Here is a 22,545-nt window from a genome sequence, read left to right on the forward strand (position 1 = left end):
TCCCCAAGCCCCCACAAAGGAATGTCCAAACACTGTATTAGTTAAAACACAGTCTTTATATAATTAAGTTCAAGGTTATGTACACTATCACAATAACTCACTTTGTGCTCAGAAAATCTACAATGGCAAATATGTACAGTTCTAAAGTGGTACCACAATTATTAGATCTCATTAGAGTGCATCAACTATACTCTGGTTAAATGTCACACAGATCACTTACTAAAGGCAACCAACAATAGATATAGGAAGAAAGCAGTTGGTTAGAACAATTGACAGAATACTGGCCCCTACCACTAGACACAGGTCTGGCTGGAGGTGCCCCCCACCTGGGCAACCTGTAAAGTAAAGATATATCACAAGCCCAGTCCATATATTGTTCTAGAAGTCTTATTTCCTTCTACAATAGTTCTACAACCCCAATGTACCTGGGATAGCAGAGTTTGTCGTCGACGGATCCTTCTTGAGCGGCTCCCTTTAAGGCAGGAGCCACGGATCGTCGAGATCCCACGAGGAAAAGGGTTGAATGACGACGGTGAGGTGGCAGCTTCGTTCCTAGCGGTGCTCGTCTACGATGGAGTGTTGGCATTCTGCAAGGAAGAGGCGTGCGGGCACCTCGGTGACGATAGTTCAGGACGGCAAAGAGTTTGAAGAACTGTGGCCCAGCAAGGGCGTCGAGTCGTCGGCGTCTCTGTGGTCTTTAGGTGGCGGGAAACCCACCGGCGGATGCTCCTTGGCGCGTCGGCGGCCTCGACTTTCTCCGGCGAAACAAAGCAGTTGATGGTGCAGGCGAGAGCGTCCTTGGATCAAATGTTACTTAGGCAAGGGGAGCATGGCGGCTCTGGTCAGCGACGGCGGTCGTTGATGGTGATGGACAACAGTGTCCAGGCACTTTTTGTGATTCCGTGGCGGTCCCCATCTCTGATCGGCAGCCTTTTGTAGTTCTGTCTTCCAGGGAGCTTTGGCAAAAATCAGCTGGTGCACGATGGTCCCTCATAGCTGGGGAAGAGGGCGCATAACCAGGTCCTCTCTGGGTCAGTCCTTGGAAACACAGCAGCTTTCAGATCGACGAAGTAGAGCAGCAGCAAGACTTCTCTTCCAGCAGAGCTTCAAGGTTAAGCATCAATTTCAACTTCAGTTTCTCTTCAGCTTCTGAACACGAATTCTAGCAGTGAGAGGCCCCCAGATATACTAGTTGATTCATTCTGCTGGGTCACACTCAGGCAACCAATCGGTCAGAAGGGCATTCATGCAGGCAGGCAGCCAATCAGGTGCATAGGGCATTCAGGCCATTCACTTCTCTCCAGACACTCACAAGAAGTTATGTGTATTGGGACAAGTACCCAGCCATTCAACACTCCACACTTCATTCATTTCAGTTTCAGCAGGGCTGTCTCAGTCATCGTGTCAAACACCAGAAAGCAGACATCCACAACAAGGAGTGCATATTGGTCACACACTCCATTCACCCAGGTCCCACCCACAGGGTGCACCCACAACAGTCACTGGGAAGGCTCCAGCCAGTCTGGCCTGGACTTCACAATAACACCATATATGGAACTTCCACCCAACAGCCAGTCAGGGGGAAGGGACAGAGTCAGGGCTTCCCAGGACTTTGGGAAAACAAGGTAACAGGCAATAGAAAGCAAGAGGCCACAGGGGCCCTCTTGTTTTTCCTATCGGGAATCAATTGATTCCAATGGCAGGGCCTAGGTATCCCAAAATGGAGGATACTCAGAGCACTTGTCAAATTCAGCATGGAGCTGCACCAGCCCATACCCTGCTCTGTGGGCCACACACAGGTGCCCAAAAACATACACTAGGGGCACAGGGTTGCACCCCCTCCCATGGGTGCCATAAGGGTATCACATGTGTCTGTACACCAAACTGAAAGAGAGCTGCACCACCAGTAGTCCCACATGAACACCTGCACGGAAAACACGACAGAACACACGATAAAAAACAGTAAATGACATTTCCAGCATTACAGTTGCCAATAGATGTTTATTATGTGTAACCTTTGGAGAGATTTCAGGGCTGGAGAGATACGATCCCTTGGCTTGAGGACAAAGACAAGTCTTGCAGTCCTGTTCTGGATGAGTTGTAGGGGACGGAGAGGAGAGGCAGGTAGATTTAGAAAGAGGCTGTTGCAGTGGTCCAGCCTAGAGAGAACCAGAGCTCTGGAGACAGTGAGCTTCTGGGGTAAAGTAAGGAAAGGTAGAATACCTAAAAGGAGGTGAGGCTGGTAGTTAGACTTCTTAGAGACGTCATAGATGTGACGAGAGAAGGAGAGTGTGGGGTCGAAGATGACCCAGAGGTTCTTAACCTCATAGGTGGGAGCAGGAAGAGGGCCCGGAGTGGCGGCCAGAGAATGACAGGAAAGGAAGGTGCTGGTGAGCCGATGAGGAGGATCTCTATCTTACTGGCATTAAGACAGAGATCATTGGCCGCACACCAGTCCTGGATTGCGGACAGACATCCGGCATGAGAGAGGGAGAAGAGGCGGCTGAGGGGAGTCTGAATGTGAGCTGTGTCATCCGCATAGCACTGAAAGTTGGAGCAGAGAGCAGCTATGCAGTGGGTGAGAGGTTACAGGTATTGGTTGAACAGCCAGGGAGAAAGATTAGACCCCTGGGGAACACCCCAGGTAGACAGAGGGATAGAGGAGAGGAAGAACCCAAGTTGGACCTGGGAGGTCGGTCTGAGAGAAAAACAGTCAACCAGGCCAGGGCCTGATCAGTGATACACGTTATCACAAAGCCAGTTGTGCAGGATGGCATGGTTGACAGTGCCAAAAACAGAAGAGAGATTGAGTAGGATGAGGACAGAAGGGTGGGTTGTATCAAGGTTTGCGAGCAGGTCTTCACAGATGTTCAGGAGAGCAGTTTCTGTGCTTCTGGCCGCTCTGAAACCCGAATGATGTTCATGGAGACAACCAACAGATTCAGTGTGAAGGTTAAACTGGGAGATGCTCCAAGAGTTTGCCCAGAAAAGGAGTAATGGAGATCGGGTGATAGCCAGACAGGAGGGATCGGCTAAGGGTTTCTTAAGAAGAGGGTGCAGAAGAGAATGATTCAGAGGGGACGGGAAGGTTGCAGTTGCGAAAGAGTGGTTGCCGGAGTTGGGCAAGGCTGGAGCGAGGATGTCAATGAGGTCCTTGATGGTTTTGGATGAACAGGGAAGAACCTGTTTTGACGAGACTTTCATAGATCGGACTGGTCTAGAAACCTCATTAGGGGTGAACAAGGGAAAGGAAGAGAAGAGAGGAGGAGAGGCAGCTGCAGGAAGGACAGAGGTAGAGGAAAAAGTAGAGGAAGAAGGAGGAGAGGGTGAACAGGATGTCCTGGGTTTTTGAGATAAAATGTTAAGCCAAAGCCATGCAGAGGGCCTTGGAGCGGACAGGAGAGGTAGAGACAGCATCAGGATTGGCCAGCTCCTTGCATATTTTTTAATAGTTCATCCAAGTTGTTAGATGGCGCAGAGACGCTGGCTTGGATGTGAAATCTCTTCTTAGTGTGTACAGAGTCAGTACTGCCTTTGGAGCAAGTGGCAGGCAAGTTTGTCAGAGGGTGCACAAGATGCCCGCCATTTCCTCTCACCCACCCTACACTTGCGTTTAAAGGGGACGAGGTGTGAGTCTTAGAAAAATGGAAATTAATTAATGAAAATACAGGACTCTGCGCCAACAACTCAAGTTGAGTTAAATCTTAGATTATGCTTTATTGATCATCCATGACCATTGAGCCCATAATTGATAACATGTTTCGGCTCCACTGAGCCTTTTTCAAATCCGGGCTACCCATAATTGTAATATAGGACATACAATATATCATAGTCAAAAAACAATTTGTATGAACGACATCATAAAGTAAAACATAATACCAGTTTTCAAATATCATGACCACAAAATGTGCATAATAACATGAAAGAAATTAGACAGAAAAACAAGGATGGGCAAAAGGGAAGGGTTCATGGGTGTAGAAAAATAGGCAAACATATCATAATACATTGTTATGTTTGAGTAAACAGAAAAAGAGCACAAAAAACAGAAACAAAAACACAAACAAAAAGAAAAAAGAACCCATTAGTAATCATTATTCTTCAATTCATTGAATAATATAACCAAATTCTGCAATAGTCCCTTGAGACAAACTGACAACTTGGTGGATGTCCTTACCCGAAATTTGATGTAACCAGTTCTTATGACTATTTGTCCATGTAGTAGTAACGGGGTACAATCCCCAATATCAATCTAAACAAAAAATGTAAGTAGCGAAGGTAAATAAAACTGATTGTCCAATTTAGAATATACATTAATTGTGTATATCAAGGTTGCCTATGGCAACTAGGCATTTTCACTTATGAGAATAAATCCCGCCCTTCACCAAACGGGCAAAACAACTCTACTTAATGGTCACAGGCCATTTCTGCCTTATTCAAAAGAATTCATTATAAGTTCCGTAGTGAAGACAATTGTAATTAACCATCATTACGTGAAATGATGACGCATTTCAAATATAGAACACGTATTTCAAGTACGGAAAGCACAACATATAGCTTATTTGGTTGCTACTCGTCAAGTACCATTAAAGCTAAATCTCGTTGAAAAGTAAACCATGAGATAAGCGGTCCTCTCTTACCAGTTCCTGGAACACAAACAGTCACACGCGTCGGCAGGTAAGCCGAACGCTTACCAGGTATGCCTTCTTATACTAGGCGTCATCACTGTGCGCGGTTACCACGGCGACGCAAGGAAAAGCGTCGTCATTGAAAACCGCATTCTATCCCCCAGCATTCTACAAATTACATATGCTATATAATTCAAAATATTTGAATAAAGCCTGAAAAACTAACAAAGCATGTATACGCTTCTCCTAACCCAATTTATATTTGTTGAATACTTAAATGGTTACTATCACAATAATGTATAATCACGGGCACTAATGCACCTAACTACAAAAGGTTGGTGAGCATTACACGCAACATTCAAATAACATACTGAGCTACCAATTATGATGGGGTATCCCTTTAACAACACCCTGAAATACATGTAACCTCCTAATAAACAATGAGCCGTGTTCTAAATCAAGTATAACAATGAAAATTATTCGAGCTTGAGAAGCCAGATTGCAATGTACTACATCTCACAAGAATGAAACCATTTCATTATCTGTATTAAGTCCTGTATTTGTCGAATTGAAGTAACAAATTGCTCTTGCTTCCGCTTGTCGTAACGCCTTCACTCTGTCACCACCTCTTTTGTTCAAGGATACTTGTTTAAGACCAATGATTCTAATTTCCGATTTGAGATGTGGCTGATGTGTTTTTTGCCAATGTTCAGCTAACGGAAGTGATGGGTCTTGACTGCCAATTTTGGCTAAATGTTCACGGATACGGATTCTCAACTGTCTCTTGGTGCTACCAATATATAGTTTGTGGCAGACACAGATGATGCCATATACTACAAAAGTTGTTTTGCAATTGATTCCTTGTTTAATGATCCAACATTTTCCATTTTTATCTTCGAATTCTGTTGTTCTTTGGTATGCATATTTACATTGTGGACAAACTCCACATTTCCTGAAACCAGAATCTTTCTTGTGTAACCATGTACCTTGAGTAGTGCTCTCAATGTCCGGTAATAACGATGGACTAAGGATAGATTTAAGTGTATTTGCTCTTCTGAAGGTAATGCGTGGATGATCACTCACAAACTCACCAATATGACTGTCCAATTTAAGTAGGTACCAATGTTTGTTCAAAATTTTTCGTAATCTCTGGTGGTCTGAACAATATTGAGTGATAAAGCTAATCGGCATGTTAGCTTCCAAATTATTCCCTTGTCTCTGTCTCAAAGTATCCTGCTGCTGCATCAATTTGGTTCTCTTATATGCTTTACTTATGTCTTTTTGGGCATATCCCCTCCTTCTAAAACGTCGTTGTAATAGATTACATTCCTCTTCAAATTTTAAATTACTATTACAATTTCGTCTCGCTCTGATATATTCACCCAATGGTATATTGGTGATAGTTGGTCGAAAATGACAACTTTTAGCATGTAATATTGAGTTAACTTCCGTTGGTTTTCTGAATGTAGTTGTTTGTAGTACTTGATCTTCCAAATATATTGTTAAGTCCAAAAAATGTATCCGCTGTTTGTTGCATTCTCCAGTAAATTAAGATTTAACTTGTCCACAAATGCGTGAAATTCCTCTATGCTACTATCGACGATGCAAAAAACATCGTCGATGTACCTTGTCCAAAATTGGATTTTCTCAATGAAAAATGATTCAGTGTATATTGCTTTGTCTTCCAACATCCCCATGAAGATATTCGCCAATGCTGGGGCATATTTAGTACCCATAGCTACCCCCTTGGTCTGTTGGTATACCTTGTTGTCAAAGGTAAAGACATTGAGATCAAACGTGAGATGTAACATTTCTTTAATCATGTTCAAATGGTTGTAATACGAGGCTGACTCATGCCTGAAAGTATAGTCAACTGCAATCATGGCCCATTTATGCTGAATAGACGTGTACAGTGCCTTCACATCTAGAGTCGCTAGAAGGAAGGTACTCTGCCAAGTAAAGTTTTTTAGTTTCCGTATAAGGCTGGTGGAATCTTGCAAATATGAATGAAGTGACATAGCCCTTGGTTTGAGTAATAGATCCAGATATTCCGAGATATTCTCTGTGACCCACCCAATCCCACTCATGATCGGGCGGCCCTCTGGTATCCTTTCATAGGGTTTATGTATTTTTGGTAAGAAGTACATTGTTGGAGTTACCGGTTCTTTTATCCATAAATAAGTGCGTTCATCATCCGTTATCAATCCTTTTCTATGCCAATTGAGTATGTGCACTTCAACTTGCTCCAATGCTGATTTTCGAAAATCATCCGTTCTTAATTCATAGCACCCAGGGGTATTTAAATGTCTGGATGCCATTTCCAAATAATCCTCCCGATCCATTAGCACAATATTGCCTCCCTTGTCAGCCTCTTTAATTACTGTCCGTGAATCCAATTTAAGCGAAACAAGTGCTTTCCTTTCCGATTTAGTTAAATTGTTCTGAGTAATCCAATTCTTATGTTTTTTACAATTAAGATTATATAGATCTCGTGAAACTGCTTGTTGAAAAGTGTCAATGACATTGTCAGATGCCAACTGTGGCATGAATTTTGAACGTACTTTAAGTTCCTTTGTGGTAAGGGTATCAGATTTTATCTTAAGTTCATCTAATAAGTGAAATACATGATATTGATCACCTTCAGTCAATGAACGCAATGTATATGTATCTTCAATATCCTGGATCGACTTATCACTGATAAGTATGCTAGCCTCTACAGGTTGAAAATCACCCGGTGCTTTGGTTGCAAAAAATTTTTTTAACTTCAATTTTCTGGTAAATTTAAATAAATCGATTTGTACGTCCAATGGACTGAAGTTACATGTGGGTGCAAAGGATAAACCCTTGTTAAGAAGAAGTCTTTCCTCTTGAGATATAGTTTTTTTAGACAAATTGAGAACAAGATCATCCATTATTTGTTGGTGCTCATCTCCTTGGAGCTGGCCCTGGTTTGTCTCTTGTTTGCTTGTAAGCTTCCTATGTTGCCGTCGTTTTCTACACCCCCTCCTTCCTCTTCTCCTAGCACAGGTGTCAAAATACCCATAGTTGGTGGTAGCTGAAAACGGACTGTTTTCTGAGTAGAATTACGATTCCCTTTCTTGTATCTTTTGATCTGATTCAAGTATCCTCTTTGTTCAATTGATTTGGAGCTAGCACTAGCTTGGTTGTCTTGGTCTGAGTCTGCATCAGAACTGGCCGATGATGTATTGGGGGTTGAGTTTCTGGACATTGGTTTTGAACTTGAGTCATATTTGGTTTGGAATGTATATACACGATCTTCCCTGTAATCACGTTCATCTCTATAGCTTTTCCGTAATTTCCTTATTTTTACTTCATCTTGATATATTTGCAACAGTTCATACATCTTCTCATAGTTTTTGGCTTTGGTATCCTCATTAGATTTCATCTCAGCAATTTCTTTGCGTATGCCTTCTATACCATCTAATGCCCTTTTATGCTCCCTAGTGGCATGTTCAATCAATAGGTCAATCATCTTCATGGAGCTGTTGCTCAAATTAGCTTCCCAGCCTTCTGCTAAATCTTTATCCAACTCATTGTTGAAATTTGGAAATATAAGAATCCTCAAACCCCTAGGTACTCTTTCATTAGCGACATAATTCTCAAGTGATACTTTTTCCCAGTACTTGTCAATTTCCTTTTTCGATATTCTTTCCAGTTTTATAAATTTCGAACGTAAATCTTCTCGTTTCGTAGCCATACTTGAAAATGCATGTGACATATCCCCTCGGGGGGTAAACAGGTTTTTAGTTTCTTCTTCACGGTTCTTCATATATGCTGCCATCATAGAAGAATGTTAGTAAAGGTAACGGGTCAGCCCAATTTGCAAGTTAAGTAAAGTTTTGAAAAACTGTGGCTTTGAAAAACCTTGCTCCACCAGGGCGACTCCTTACAATCCCGATAGTTATACGTGCAAGATTAAAAGTTTCAAAATCCGGTCAATGAAGTCGCAGGTCAACTGTATAAGGACGGTAAAAAGCCTAACCGTCCCATACGTTGAAGAAATTAATTAATGAAAATACAGGACTCTGCGCCAACAACTCAAGTTGAGTTAAATCTTAGATTATGCTTTATTGATCATCCATGACCATTGAGCCCATAATTGATAACATGTTTCGGCTCCACTGAGCCTTTTTCAAATCCGGGCTACCCATAATTGTAATATAGGACATACAATATATCATAGTCAAAAAACAATTTGTATGAACGACATCATAAAGTAAAACATAATACCAGTTTTCAAATATCATGACCACAAAATGTGCATAATAACATGAAAGAAATTAGACAGAAAAACAAGGATGGGCAAAAGGGAAGGGTTCATGGGTGTAGAAAAATAGGCAAACATATCATAATACATTGTTATGTTTGAGTAAACAGAAAAAGAGCACAAAAAACAGAAACAAAAACACAAACAAAAAGAAAAAAGAACCCATTAGTAATCATTATTCTTCAATTCATTGAATAATATAACCAAATTCTGCAATAGTCCCTTGAGACAAACTGACAACTTGGTGGATGTCCTTACCCGAAATTTGATGTAACCAGTTCTTATGACTATATAGGCCATAGGCAACCTTGATATACACAATTAATGTATATTCTAAATTGGACAATCAGTTTTATTTACCTTCGCTACTTACATTTTTTGTTTAGATTGATATTGGGGATTGTACCCCGTTACTACTACATGGACAAATAGTCATAAGAACTGGTTACATCAAATTTCGGGTAAGGACATCCACCAAGTTGTCAGTTTGTCTCAAGGGACTATTGCAGAATTTGGTTATATTATTCAATGAATTGAAGAATAATGATTACTAATGGGTTCTTTTTTCTTTTTGTTTGTGTTTTTGTTTCTGTTTTTTGTGCTCTTTTTCTGTTTACTCAAACATAACAATGTATTATGATATGTTTGCCTATTTTTCTACACCCATGAACCCTTCCCTTTTGCCCATCCTTGTTTTTCTGTCTAATTTCTTTCATGTTATTATGCACATTTTGTGGTCATGATATTTGAAAACTGGTATTATGTTTTACTTTATGATGTCGTTCATACAAATTGTTTTTTGACTATGATATATTGTATGTCCTATATTACAATTATGGGTAGCCCGGATTTGAAAAAGGCTCAGTGGAGCCGAAACATGTTATCAATTATGGGCTCAATGGTCATGGATGATCAATAAAGCATAATCTAAGATTTAACTCAACTTGAGTTGTTGGCGCAGAGTCCTGTATTTTCATTAATTAATTTCTTCAACGTATGGGACGGTTAGGCTTTTTACCGTCCTTATACAGTTGACCTGCGACTTCATTGACCGGATTTTGAAACTTTTAATCTTGCACGTATAACTATCGGGATTGTAAGGAGTCGCCCTGGTGGAGCAAGGTTTTTCAAAGCCACAGTTTTTCAAAACTTAGAAAAATGGAGGTTGGAAAGGGCTGTGTCAGTATGTGAGTTAGCAAGGGGTGCAGGAGGGGGAGAGAAAGTGGCGGTGAATGTCTCAGCTGACACACGCTTTATGGGTCGGATGACCGAGAAGGTGGGTGGCAGTGCAGGGGTTGGCTCGGCCTGAGGGGTAGCCATAGAGAGCGAGTGATTAGAGGAGAGGAGAGGAGAAAGTCGTCACTCCAGGGGAGAGGAGTGGTGAGAGGTTTAGAGAGGGGGAGGCCTGAGGAGATCAGAACTTCCAGACTGTGCCCTCCAAAGTGAGTCTGGCCAGAGGGAAGAACAGAGAGAGAAAGAGAATTGCAGATGTTGCGAAAGAGTCCAGAGCAGGGACAGAAAGCATCCAGGTGGATGTTGATGTCTCTGAGGAGGAGAAGTTGAGTGGTCGGGGCCAGGAGGGAGGAGGAGAAGTCCACCCACTCGGAGAGGTAGGAGGTTACCTGACCAAGTGGCTGGTAGATAGTAGCCACAGTGAGTGAGTAGACATGCATAGGAATGATGGAGGCAGGGATCCACTCTGGGTACATCAAAGCTGCACCCCCACCGTGACGGTTGGATCTGGGCGTGGAGAGGATCTTGTAGCCATCATGGAGGAGAGTGTCAAAACCTGTGAGTGATCTGGCCATGAACCATGTGTTGGTAAAACCGAGAACATCAAGGTTGAGCTCTTCCAGGAGATGGCAGAGTTTTGAGAGTAGAGAGTGGCAATGTGGATAAGGTTTCTGCCCTTGAAAGACTTCCGTGGAGGGGTACAGGTCAGAGGTATGCCCTGCGGAGGTGGTAGAGGGGTCCGAGAGTGGGCAGAGGAGGTAGGAGATGGCAGAGTTGCCAGAGAGGATGAGGAGGGTGCCAGAGAGGTGCTCGTAGGAGTAGCAAGAGAAGGAAGTAAGTTGATAGGAATCGCTCATCGAAAAGGAGGAGATTGGGCTGAAGGCCCTGGACCAAGACGGTGCCATTCAGATAGACATTAATGATGGTCTTGGAGGAGTAGAAGGAGGCCAAGAGGACCTCTCAAGGAGTGCCACCATTAATGGGAGAGGATATGATATAAGTCATTTATAAGGCGCCTGTACACAAGTGTTTCTAGGTGCGACAAGACAAGGGAGGGAACACAGGGAGGACAAGACAAACGATCTTCCTAGGCCTTGTGTCATTCAGATTGTTTAAGTGCGAGAACCAGAAGTGCAAGGGGAAAGGGAGGGGGAAGTGCAAGGGAGAGGGGAGGGGAAACAGGGCAGCAATGCTCTAAGTGCAGCCAGGGCAGCACAGCTCTTGGTAGCGCAAATAGACAAGGGACTGCAGGATTACAGATACAGCCCCTCAGTGCATGGTAGACCTGGAGCCAGTGCAAGGGTGACTGATCAAGAAAGAGCCTGGTACCCAGTGAAACTCCGAGGGTAGCCAAACAACCAGTGGGTACAGTGGACAGGTAGGTCAGCAGGGGGGGGGGGAGAGAAAGCAGAGAATAGTTTTGAGCTGCTTCCAGAACTTCAGGTGGTCTGGCTCAAGTTTGAGACAGGCAGGGAGGCCATTCCAGAGGGATGCACCTGCAGAGGAGAGAGATCTGTCCCCCACTCTCTGTCTGGCGAAGTGTCTGAACCATAGATAGTTGGAGGTAGCTGAGCTAAGGGTTCGAGAAGGAAGGTATTTTGGAACAGAGGGGCGAATGTAGTGCCAGCCCTGCCCCAGAACGCCTTGTGGACAATTCAAAGCGTCTTGAACTTGATCCTTGCAGCCACCAAGAGCCAGTGGAGAGATTTCAGGGCTGGACAGATACAGTCCCTGGGCTTGAGGCCAAGGATAAGTCTTGCAGGAGGAAAAAGGAGTGATCCAAGACCATATGAGGGGTCCATAGCTCTGAAGAGAGAACAACAAAGAGTATGTTGGTAAGAGTCTGTCTGGAGGAAGCACTGATGTAGGTATCAGCGATAGGGAAGCCTGGGCTGGAGACCAGAATATCCCCCTTGAACTTCTTCCTTCCTGACATAGTGAGAGGGATAGGATAGGAGATAGAGTAGCAGTTAGAGAAAGTAGGGGAGACGGAAAGCACCATAGAGGGCGAGTGGAGTAGGTAGGAGGAGGAGGAGGAAGCGCAAGAGAAAGGATGCAGGAAGTGCAGGGGCGAGTTGGGGTCACACAGTAGGGAACACACAGACGGTAGACAGGTACACTCAACAGTACAATGGGAACCCCCAGCGGGGTGGGTTCCTAGAGAGTGGGAGAGAGCCTAAAGGGGACAGATTACAGTAAAACAGCAGTAACCACAGTTGGGGGGGACCTATAGAGAGGGAGAGAGCCTAAAGGGCACAGTTCACAGTACAATAGTTACCGCAAATGAGGGGACCTAGAGAAAAGACAGAGAACACAAAGTACGGCAAACCGCTTAAAGGGGAGAGCCCAGGATTGCACAGGGATAGACAGTTCGGTGGAAGAAAGTGCAAAGTCCGGAAAGTTTAGTAGAGAGCAGTAGTGGCTGCTCCCCCTCCTCGCACCTTTCTTACCTTTTGGATGCAGATGGTTGACTGCTGCGTTGCACTATCTCACTCTATGCTGGTACCAATTGGCACAAAACACCTGCGTCGCACAAAACTGCGGCCCTGTCCTGCCAGGGCTTTGTCCACAGAGGGTCTGATCCTCGGTCATTAAAGGTTTGGATGCGTGGACGTAAGTGCAACATATTACGTATCACCGGGCAGTGTCTCCTGCGCACCTGTCTCGCACAACTGTGCGGCCTTGTCCTGCGAGGGCTTTGCCACAGAGGTTCCGATCCTCGGTTCATAAAGGTTTGGATGCGTGGACGTAGGTGCAATGTATTACGTATCGACAGGCAGCGTCTCATGCGTCGTACAACACTGTGACCTACTCTTATGTCCCGTCCCCTTTTCTCCATACTGCATGGGAGTCCCTTCCTAGGGACGGGAGACAGAGCTTTTTTCACCAGAAAAACCGTCTTCCCCTTTAAATTTAGAGGCGCATGGGGGTGCGGCCCTCGGAGCATGCGTTACCCTCTCTCCGCCCACCGGCGCCACTCCTCAGTGCCCTTTTCCGCGTCGACGGGAATGGGACGATTTCACCAGCGCTCCTGGGTTTGGCCCTGCTTTGTAATGCCTCGCGCTATTCCCCGGATTCTTCTATCTTTTTGTCTTTGTCATCCAGGTACTTGGTCCTCCGGCGTCACGCTCCTCCCCGGCGCATGTCGACTTCAGCGGGCTTCAGTAGGTGTCCAGCCTGCGAGGGGCTCTTTCCTACGTCTGACCCCCACGCTCTTTGCCTCCGGTCCTTGGCCCTGACCACGGTTGGGAATGTTGTACCACGTGCAACGCACTGGCTCCACTCGCACTGAAGAACAGGCTAGCTAGGTGGGGGGAGCTCTTCGAAGGGTCGCCTCCAGAGGACTTGAAGAAGTTTGTCAAATAAAGATCGAGGCATAAGGGAGGGTCGCTATTTTCCATTGCACCCCGTAAGGGCGACTCCTTCCTGAGGAAACACCCAAGCGGGAGGAACCTCTCGGGTTCTTGTACCAGCACGTGCACAAGGCTAGTCCAGCTAACGGCCTCACGGCCGAGGGGGTCATCAGATCCTTCCAGAATCGGTGCTGAAAGACCGCAAGTTTCTTTTACCGGACGTATACCGGAGGGGCAACGCCCTAGTACCGGCTTTCAAGTCCGAGGGGGGACCTGCACGCAGCACTACCGGCGACAATGGCGAGGGCAATACGCCTTCCAGGCCTAGAACTGAGGGGGCGGGTAGGCCTCATGCTCCACCACCAAGAGTCTTGGAGTAGGCCAGGGCCAGGGAGCCAGGCACCACGACGTTGGCACGTGGCACACATCTCGAAAAAATGGCTGCTTTGCCAGACAACATGACCGCTCGTCTGATGCCGCTCCTTGCAACAGAGCAGGCGGGTGAACGAGTTTCAAGGTGGGACTGTGTCAACCAGGTACGTGGCCTACAGTCTATCCATCAGCAGTGCAGAGTAGGTACCCCCCGCAACCTAGACCGAGTGCGCTCTGGCCCCAGCAGCCCCCAGCCACTCTGTCAATATCTCCTGCCTCCTCTTCTGCATCTGAAGACATGTTCTTCGAAAGGTTCTTGGCGCTGATGCAAACCCCCCAGATGGGGGCCATCCTAGGGGATGCTGTAAGGGAGTTGCTCCCTCCGGTCAATCCAACAGCGCCCATAGTCATTCCTCATATGGCTCCGGTGCCACAGGCCCCAGGGCCGCCCGAGTTGTCCCTGCCGGCTCCTTCGATTACAGCCCCCCTGCCTGCCACAGCTCAGGCAGACCCACACCAGCCTCTGCAGCAGCCTCCGGCTCCAGTCTCCACGCTGCAGCCCACGGCACCCAGCACTCCTCCACCCGCTCCGGACCAGCTAGACACTCGAGTGGACATGGATGAGGAGGAGGACCCTGACATACAGTCATCAGCAAAGGGCTTCCACGACAGGCTTTCAGATTTGGGCCTTCCTCAACCCGAGGTAGAGCAGCTCGAGGAGGAGGTCTTGGCAGAAGTCCTCACCCTAGGACCCCCTTATAAGACGGGTATCCCGATGCAGAAGGACGTTGTGGCACTGGCCAAAAAGGGGTTGCACAAGCCGCACTCGGCCCAACCTGTCACTCGGCACCTCGATGCAAAGTATAGACAGATGGAGGGGGATACACTCTTGTTGTCGGCGCACCCTCAACCGCACTGTTCAGTGTTCGCTGCAGCGTCACTCTACTCTAAGTCTCAATTGTCCTCTACTGCCTCGTCCTCGGTGCTGCTTGGCAAGGAGGATAAGATCTTGGAGGTGTACAGGAAGAAGCTGTACTCCCAACGCCTCCCTGCATCTGTGTCAAGCCAACGCGGATGCTATGCTAGCAGCTGCCAACCAGAAGCTTTGGCGGGAAATAGCGGACTTCCTCCCGGAACTTCCGGTGCAGAACCAGGCACGCTTCAAGGCGGGTCTAGGAGAAGCCATCCTGGTAGCAGGACATCATGGAGTCCACTGTGGTCTACATCGATACATCTGGCCGGGCCATCTGCCTCGCCACGGACACGAGAAGGACAGCCTGGCTTCGAGCTACTAAGTTTAACCCTGACATCCAGGATCGCATATTGGACCTTCCGTTCGAGGGTAGTGACCTCTTTCACTCTGCCACCAAAGAGGAATTTGATGAGAGGAAGAACAGATCGCAGATCGCAAAATCTATATCTATCCTGACAAAGACCGTGCCACGCCCAAGGCGTACACGAAGTCGCATCAAAGATCCGACAAGGGGCGGGCGTTCGGCAGGTTCTGGGGATTCCAGGAACGGAAGTCTAGACAACCTAACCGCTCGCCGAGTCAGCACTGGCGCAAACAACAAAAGGGGGTGGAGCAAGGGCTTCTTCCACTCTCCCTCCTCAGCGGCAGCCTCAGAAGGAAAAAAGGCATGACACGTCTCTCTGGGTCCACATGTCTCCAGTGGGTGGCAGGCGTGCCTCTCATGTGCATTTCTGGCACAAGCACTTTGCGTACCCTTGGATCCTATCTGTATTATCCTCGGGATACCGCCTACCGATACCTCCCTCTCGTCCCTCCGCCATTCCACTCCCACAGATTGGGACGGCATCTCTGTTGGCAGAGATCCGGTCGCTCGTCGAGACCCAGGCAGTGATTTCTCGCCATACAAAAGAACCAGACTGTCCTGAGAGTTGTGTTGGACCTATCCACGGTCAACCTCTCCCTCCCTCTTCAGAAATTCAAGATGGCTACGCCAGCACTTATTGCAGAGACACTAGACAGGGGAGACTGGATGTACTCCCTGGATCTGAAGGATGCGTACTTACACGTCCCGATTTGGCAGCCATTTGCTCCTTCCTGCGCTTCAGGATCATGGGCTGTCATTTCCAGTACAAGGTGCTACCCTTTGGCCTCAACTCAGCCCCCAGGGTATTCACCAGACTCATGAATGCAGTGGTAGCCCTCCTCAGTGCCCAGGGCCACCATGTCTACCCGTACCTGGATGATTGGCTCGTTAGGCCGAGATCCCCGGAGGAAGTTGCCCATACTTCCTCTGCGCTATGAACACACTCCACGACCTGGGGTTTACTATGAGCCTCAAGAAATCCCAGCTGCAGCCCACGCAGAACCTCACCTTCCTGGGCCTCATCTGGGACACGTGCTCCAAGAAGGTATTTCCCTCAGAGGACAAGATTACAGCCATCAAGAGGGCCACAACGCACTTCCTTTCCAGGGCAGTGACCTCGGCTTGGTGGTACCAACACTTACTGGATATCCTGGCAGCGGTCCTGCTGGCCATGCTACACATGAGACTCCGGATGAGGAGATTTCAGCTGCACTTCGCAGCATCATGGAAGAAGGAGAGGGGCTCCCAAGCAGAGCTGGTCAGCATACCGCCTTCTCTCCACGTGGACCTCACGTGGTGGTCCAGGGACTGCAACCTACGGACAGACAAGCCCTTCCGGCAGCCGCCCCGCAGGTCACCATCATTACAGACTCCTCACTAGAGGGCTGGGGAGCCACTCTGGACTGCCACACCGTCCACAGAGTCTGGACACGGCAAGAGCAGGAGCAGCATATCAACTGGCTGGAGCACAGGGCCATCTGGCTAGCCCTCAGAGCCTTCCTTCCACTCATTGAGGGCAAGACCGTCTCCTTATCCAGACCGACAACTCCACCAGTATGTACTATGTCAACAAGCAGGGGGATACCAGGTCCCCTCTGCTGTGCAAGCTAGCGGTCAGCATGTGGGAATGGGCCCTGGAAAACAACATTTCTCCAGCATTGGATCTTTCATGGATTCACATGCTTAGAATATTCCCCGTCGTCAGACTGGGAACCCTCGGTACACATATATATAGTCATTTCCAATAGGAAAAACTTCTGCCCTATCCCCGTCTGCGTCCTCTACGGGGCCGCCCACGTACGCCCCGTTGGACGTGATGGTATATAAGCCCCGCCCCCGCGGGTCCCTTCAGATTTCAACCGTCTCCAAAGATAGTGGGATCTCCTCGTGTATTTTCTTCAAATACTTATCGATTGTTTCTAACTCCCGCGAGTTGGTCTGTTTGATCCACAACTCCTACGAGTTTTGTTAGTTAATTTGACAATAATGTCGGGTAAGCCTCTTTTCCGCCCGTGTGCCACGTGCGGTCTAAAGAAGGTTTATGAAGGGGATGGCCACCTTGACTGCATCTACTGCCTTCACCCCCACCACTCGGCGGACCAATGTGATATCTGCAAGGGTTTTCCCAAAAAACCCTGAAGGACCGGAATCGGCGACTGGTCTCGTGGCTGAACGACGGCGCTGGAGCGTACCCTCAATCGGAGGTAGGATCGGTGCGCAGTATCGCCTCAGCGAAAACATCAGAAGCCTCCCGACGCTCACATCCGTCGGAACCTCCGGCCAAAAAATCACGGCCTACGGGGAAGGACGTGCCTCGAAGTCATTCCTCTAAGGCCTCATCGAAAGAATCGACGAAGAAATCATCTTCCTCTTCTTCTTCGTCGAAGAAAGACAAGGACAGGCCAAAATCCTCCTCGAGCGATCAGAAAAGATCAGCTACGAGTAGAGAGGCGGATAAACACAGGGAGAGCTCCGCGAAGGCGGGACCGCCTAAGCCACCTGCAGGCCTTCCGTCGACGACGACGATGGCGACGATCCAAGTGCCCAGTCCGTCACAGTCCCCCGCCTTTCAAACGGGCTCATCGTCGACGACGATTCCCTCGTCGACGGAGTTCCAGGCCTGGAGGCCAGAAACGTTCGACATGGGGCTACCCGACACACTGCTACAAGAACAGCCAGTTTCGATCGCCTCCAAAGAGGACGACGGCTTCAGAATAGTGAGCCCGGAAGACCTGGGGCTACGGCCCAGATTTCCTTCGGGTGCAACCTGCTCTCAAGTTTTCACCCAGCCTCCAAACGCCCAGGCTACTCTCTCCATGGAGGTACTTTCCTCCTTGCACTCGCTCTTGAAGTCCCTGGACGAAAGGCTCCCGCCTGCTCCAACGACTCCCCTCGTCGACGAGCCCGGACCTTCACACCGCCCGACTAGATCGGTCGTGGGCCCAACTGCTCCAACAGTCCAGGAAGAAGGTGAGCTCTCGGACTCCCTCTCTGAACAGGGGTCAGCTTCTAATATCTCCCTCTCGCCGTCGAGAGACCCGTCATGGGTTTCGGATGTGGAGGTGGATCCTCCGAAAAGTCCCATTCACCCATCTCCACCGGACGACATAGGGGCCTTCCATTCCATGATGGAAAAAGCCTGCAAGGAGTTCGGTTTGACCCAACAAGAAGAAAAGAAGGACTGCTTCCTCTTTGACCACATGGGCAAAAATAGGCGTTCCGTTTTTTCGATACCGATACTGGACCACGTATGGAAAGAGGGCGTCCAAACCATGCGGCATCCATTCTCGGAACCTGCGGTCAAAGGCCGCGTAGAGAAGAAATTTAAAGTTCCAGATTCGACGCCAAAATGCCTCTCTGCACAACCCACGCCTGACTCGGTGGTATCGGCGGCGGCGACGAGAAAGGCAAAGGCCCAGCATAAGTGCTCTACCCCGCCGGACTCCGAAGCTAGACGCCAAGACGCTTTCGGTAAGAAGATCCTGTCAGTGGGAGCGTCAACAGTGAAAGCAGCGAACTCCCTGGCAATCATGGCCAGGTATGACAGGGAGATGTGGCACAGACTGGCACCCATTTTGGACCACCTCCCCGAAGAACACAGAAAATCAGCTATGTCCCTGGTTCGTGAAGGAGAAGAAGCCTCGAACCATGCTATCAATATAGCGGTGGACCTGGCAGACTCGGGGTTCAAACAAATTAACAATGGAGTGGTTCTACGACGCCAGGCCTGGCTCAAATGCACCAACTTTAGACCCGAGGTGCAATATAAGGTCGTCGACATGCCTTTCGAAGGTGACCACCTGTTTGGCGAAAAGGTGGATGAGGCCTTGAAAGGAATGAAAGAGGACTCTGAGACTGCGCGCTCGCTGGGCTCCCTCCAAAGCGGTAAGCCCTTTCGTTCCTTTCGCCCCTTTAGAGGAGCTACGGGAAACGCACGATTTGCGGGATCCAGGGATAGAGCATTCGGGAGGTCTTCATATCCGTCCCAAGGTTATAGACGCGCCTCACAGTCCTCGACCCGACGCAGAAATTTCCAGGCCTCTAAGAGACGTCCCACTTACTCGTCGTCGACGGGAAAACAAAAAGATCAACAATGACGTTCTAGGAGGGAGAGTGTCACGTTGCGTCGAGGAATGGGAGTCTATTACGACAGATCGGTGGGTTCTGGACACGGTGAGACTGGGACATTCCCTAAGATTCAAATCCAGACTTCCAAAACGTCCACCGATATGCCTGTCTCAACCACACCTAAGCGTCTTGCGTCGAGAGGTTGCGCTCATGCTAAAAAAAGGCACCATCGAATTAGTACCTGCCTCACAGAGAGGCTTAGGGGTTTACTCACGCTGCTTCGTAGTAAAGAAACCAAACGGGAAGTGGCGCCCCATCCTCGACCTACGGGACCTCAACAAAACCCTTCTGAGTCAAAAGTTCAAGATGCTTACTCTACAGGAGGTAATCAGATCGGTCCAAAAGAACGATTTCCTAGCGTCTCTGGACCTCCAAGATGCGTATTTTCACATTCCGGTGCGCACTCACCACAGGAGGTTCCTGAGGTTCCTAGTCGGCCAAACACACTACCAATTTACTGTGCTCCCTTTCGGCCTGAAGTCCTCCCCAAGAACCTTTACAAAGTGCCTAGCACCCGTAGCAGCCTGGCTGCGGAAGGAAGGGCATCACGTTTACCCGTACCTCGACGACTGGCTCGTGAGGGGATCCTCCCCAGCGTCGACCAACGACAGCCTATTGACCACCTTGCGACTGCTACAGCGTCTGGGATTTGCAGTGAACTACGAAAAGTCTTCACTAAAGCCCTCGAAGAGCTTGAAGTTCCTAGGTGCTCAATTCGACACCCACACGGGACTAGTGAAACCATCCCGGGAAAGGTTGTTGAAAATCAAACACCTGACAAGCCAACTTCGTTTTCAGAGAAGGTTGTCAGCAAGAAAATATGCGGCTCTCCTCGGCTCCATGGCATCGTGCATCCACCTAGTCGCGAACTGCCGGTTGTTCATGAGACCTCTACAGGAGTTCCTATCAGACAGACGGAAGCAGGCCACAGGCCGCTGGTCGGACAAGATAATAGTCGACGACGAACGAGTTATCAAAGCCATCCGATGGTGGAAGGTGGCAAGCAACCTGGACAGAGGGGTCCCCTTGCAGGAGCCGGAATTTCAGAACACCATCATTACAGATGCCTCTCTGTCGGGCTGGGGAGCACACATGTCACGTCACCAAACCCAAGGCAGGTGGTCGTCGACCGAATCTCGCCTACATATCAACGTCCTGGAGCTAAGAGCGGTGAGATGGGCCCTGAAATCTTTCCTCCCACACATCAAGGGGTCAAAAGTAAGAGTGCTCACGGACAATACGACAGCTATGTTCTACCTGATAAAACAGGGTGGCACCAGATCCAGGACCCTCTCGAAGGAAGCTCAAAAGATCTGGCACTGGGCTTTAAAACACCACATCTCCCTAGTAGCATACCACCTACCGGGAGCGAAGAACTTACAGGCGGATTCCCTGAGCAGGACGATGTCACAAATACACGAGTGGGAGCTGGACTCCACTCAACTCGGGGAAATTTTCGAAAGATGGGGGACCCCGTCGATCGATCTCTTCGCCACGGAAAGAAACCGAAAATGTGCTCAGTTCGCGAGCAGATGGCCCCAAACAGACTCCCTGGGGGAAGCGTTCTCGTTTCCGTGGACAGGCAAGTTCCTCTACGCCTTCCCTCCCTTTCCCCTCATACGGAGGACGATCCAGGGGATCCACAGGTACAATTGCCGGGTCATCCTAGTGGCCCCGCGCTGACCGAGGCAACCATGGTTCTCAGACCTCCTTCATCTGTCGCTGGATCAGCCGATACCATTCAGAAAAGTACCGAACCTCCTGTCCAGGGACGAGGGGACCGTGTGGCACCACAATCCGGACAGCCTGAACTTAACTGCATGGCTCCTGACTTCTCGGAGTTCGGGAACCTAAAAGTCTCGGCTGATTGCCGAAGGATTCTGCAGGCGGCCAGAGCCCCGTCCACTAACAAATCATATGCAAGCAAATGGAAAAGGTTTTGTATATGGTGTCAAACACAACAAAATATACAACCTTTGGGAGTAACTCCGGAGCAAATCCTCCCGTATCTTCTTCATCTTGCGGAAAGCGGACTATCATCATCGTCAATCAAAGTACACCTGGCGGCTGTTTCAAGATTTACCAGAAGAAGACAGTCCCCTCCACTATTCAGTGACAGGCTAGTGAAGCATTTCATGAAGGGTCTGTTTAGAACCTTCCCTCCGGAAAAACGGTTCCCACCGTCGTGGAGTCTGAACACGGTTCTAGCTGCCTTAATGAAGCCTCCCTTTGAGCCAATGTCCTCTTCATCTCTACAATTTCTATCTTGGAAACTCGCGTTCCTAGTCGCCATCACTTCGGCTAGAAGAATGTCGGAACTACAGGCACTGGTCATAGACCCTCCATATCTGAGGTTCTTTAAGGACAAAGTTATTTTATCAACTAACCCTTCATTCATCCCAAAAGTACCGTCGGTCTATCATAAGCACTCGACCCTGGTACTCCCTACTTTCTTTGCATCTCCTTCGTCGACGGCGGAGAAGGCTCTTCACACTCTGGACGTCAAAAGGGCACTAAAATTTTACCTACAAAAAACGCAAGATATCAGAACCACCAGACAGCTATTTGTCGCCTACGGCCCCTCGGCTAGGGGTAAGGCTATCTCCAAACAAGGTCTGGCTCGCTGGGTCTCCTCGGCGATTACCCTGTGTCATTCCAAGGCCGGGAGACCTCTACTACATCGTCCCAGAGCCCATTCCACGAGATCGACATCTTCCTCCGTGGCTCTATGGGCAGGAATTCCGCTGACGGACATCTGCCAGGCGGCGGCATGGTCTGTTCCGCACACGTTTACTCGCCACTACTGCCTGGAAAAGCAGCACGCGGATGAGGTACAAATGGGAAGGGCAGTGCTTCGCCACCTTTTTCAATGAGGTAAGCCAAAGTTTCAAGTAAAATGCTGCCTATTGTTATTATTATTTGGCCTCAACTGGTTTTTCTGAGTGTATACATGGAGGTGCATAGTTTATTGACCTAAACATAAGTGGTTGGGTAGATATGTGCGCAAGGGGTGCATACTGAGTCATATGACATAGCATTGTATGGCGAAAATCCGTTTCGTATCAGTATATTAAGTTGTTGCTTACATACATGGTGTAAACGGTAGTGTTTGGGGGTGTCTCTACGACTGTAAATTACATTGCACTCTCACCTCCTTCTCGATGTTACTGCTTTACAATCTATTCTAAGCATGTGAATCCATGAAAGAT

The 22,545-nt window shown here is 48.3% G+C and overlaps 1 protein-coding gene and 1 long non-coding RNA gene across 8 annotated transcripts in view; both read left to right on the top strand.

Annotated features, from left to right (window-relative positions):
* Positions 1 to 22,545, top strand: part of LOC138481500 (cytochrome c oxidase subunit 4 isoform 1, mitochondrial-like) — a 718,121-nt gene that overhangs the window by 432,094 nt on the left and 263,482 nt on the right. The gene's annotated exons all lie outside the window — the stretch shown is intronic.
* Positions 9,118 to 9,867, top strand: LOC138481770 (uncharacterized). The gene is made up of 2 exons (XR_011274391.1): positions 9,118 to 9,374; positions 9,757 to 9,867. It is a non-coding gene; the product is annotated as an uncharacterized lncRNA (long non-coding RNA).

This window comes from Ambystoma mexicanum, chromosome 5p, assembly GCF_040938575.1.
Source record: "Ambystoma mexicanum isolate Mex_15411 chromosome 5p, UKY_AmexF1_1, whole genome shotgun sequence".
Lineage (NCBI taxonomy): Eukaryota > Metazoa > Chordata > Amphibia > Caudata > Ambystomatidae > Ambystoma > Ambystoma mexicanum.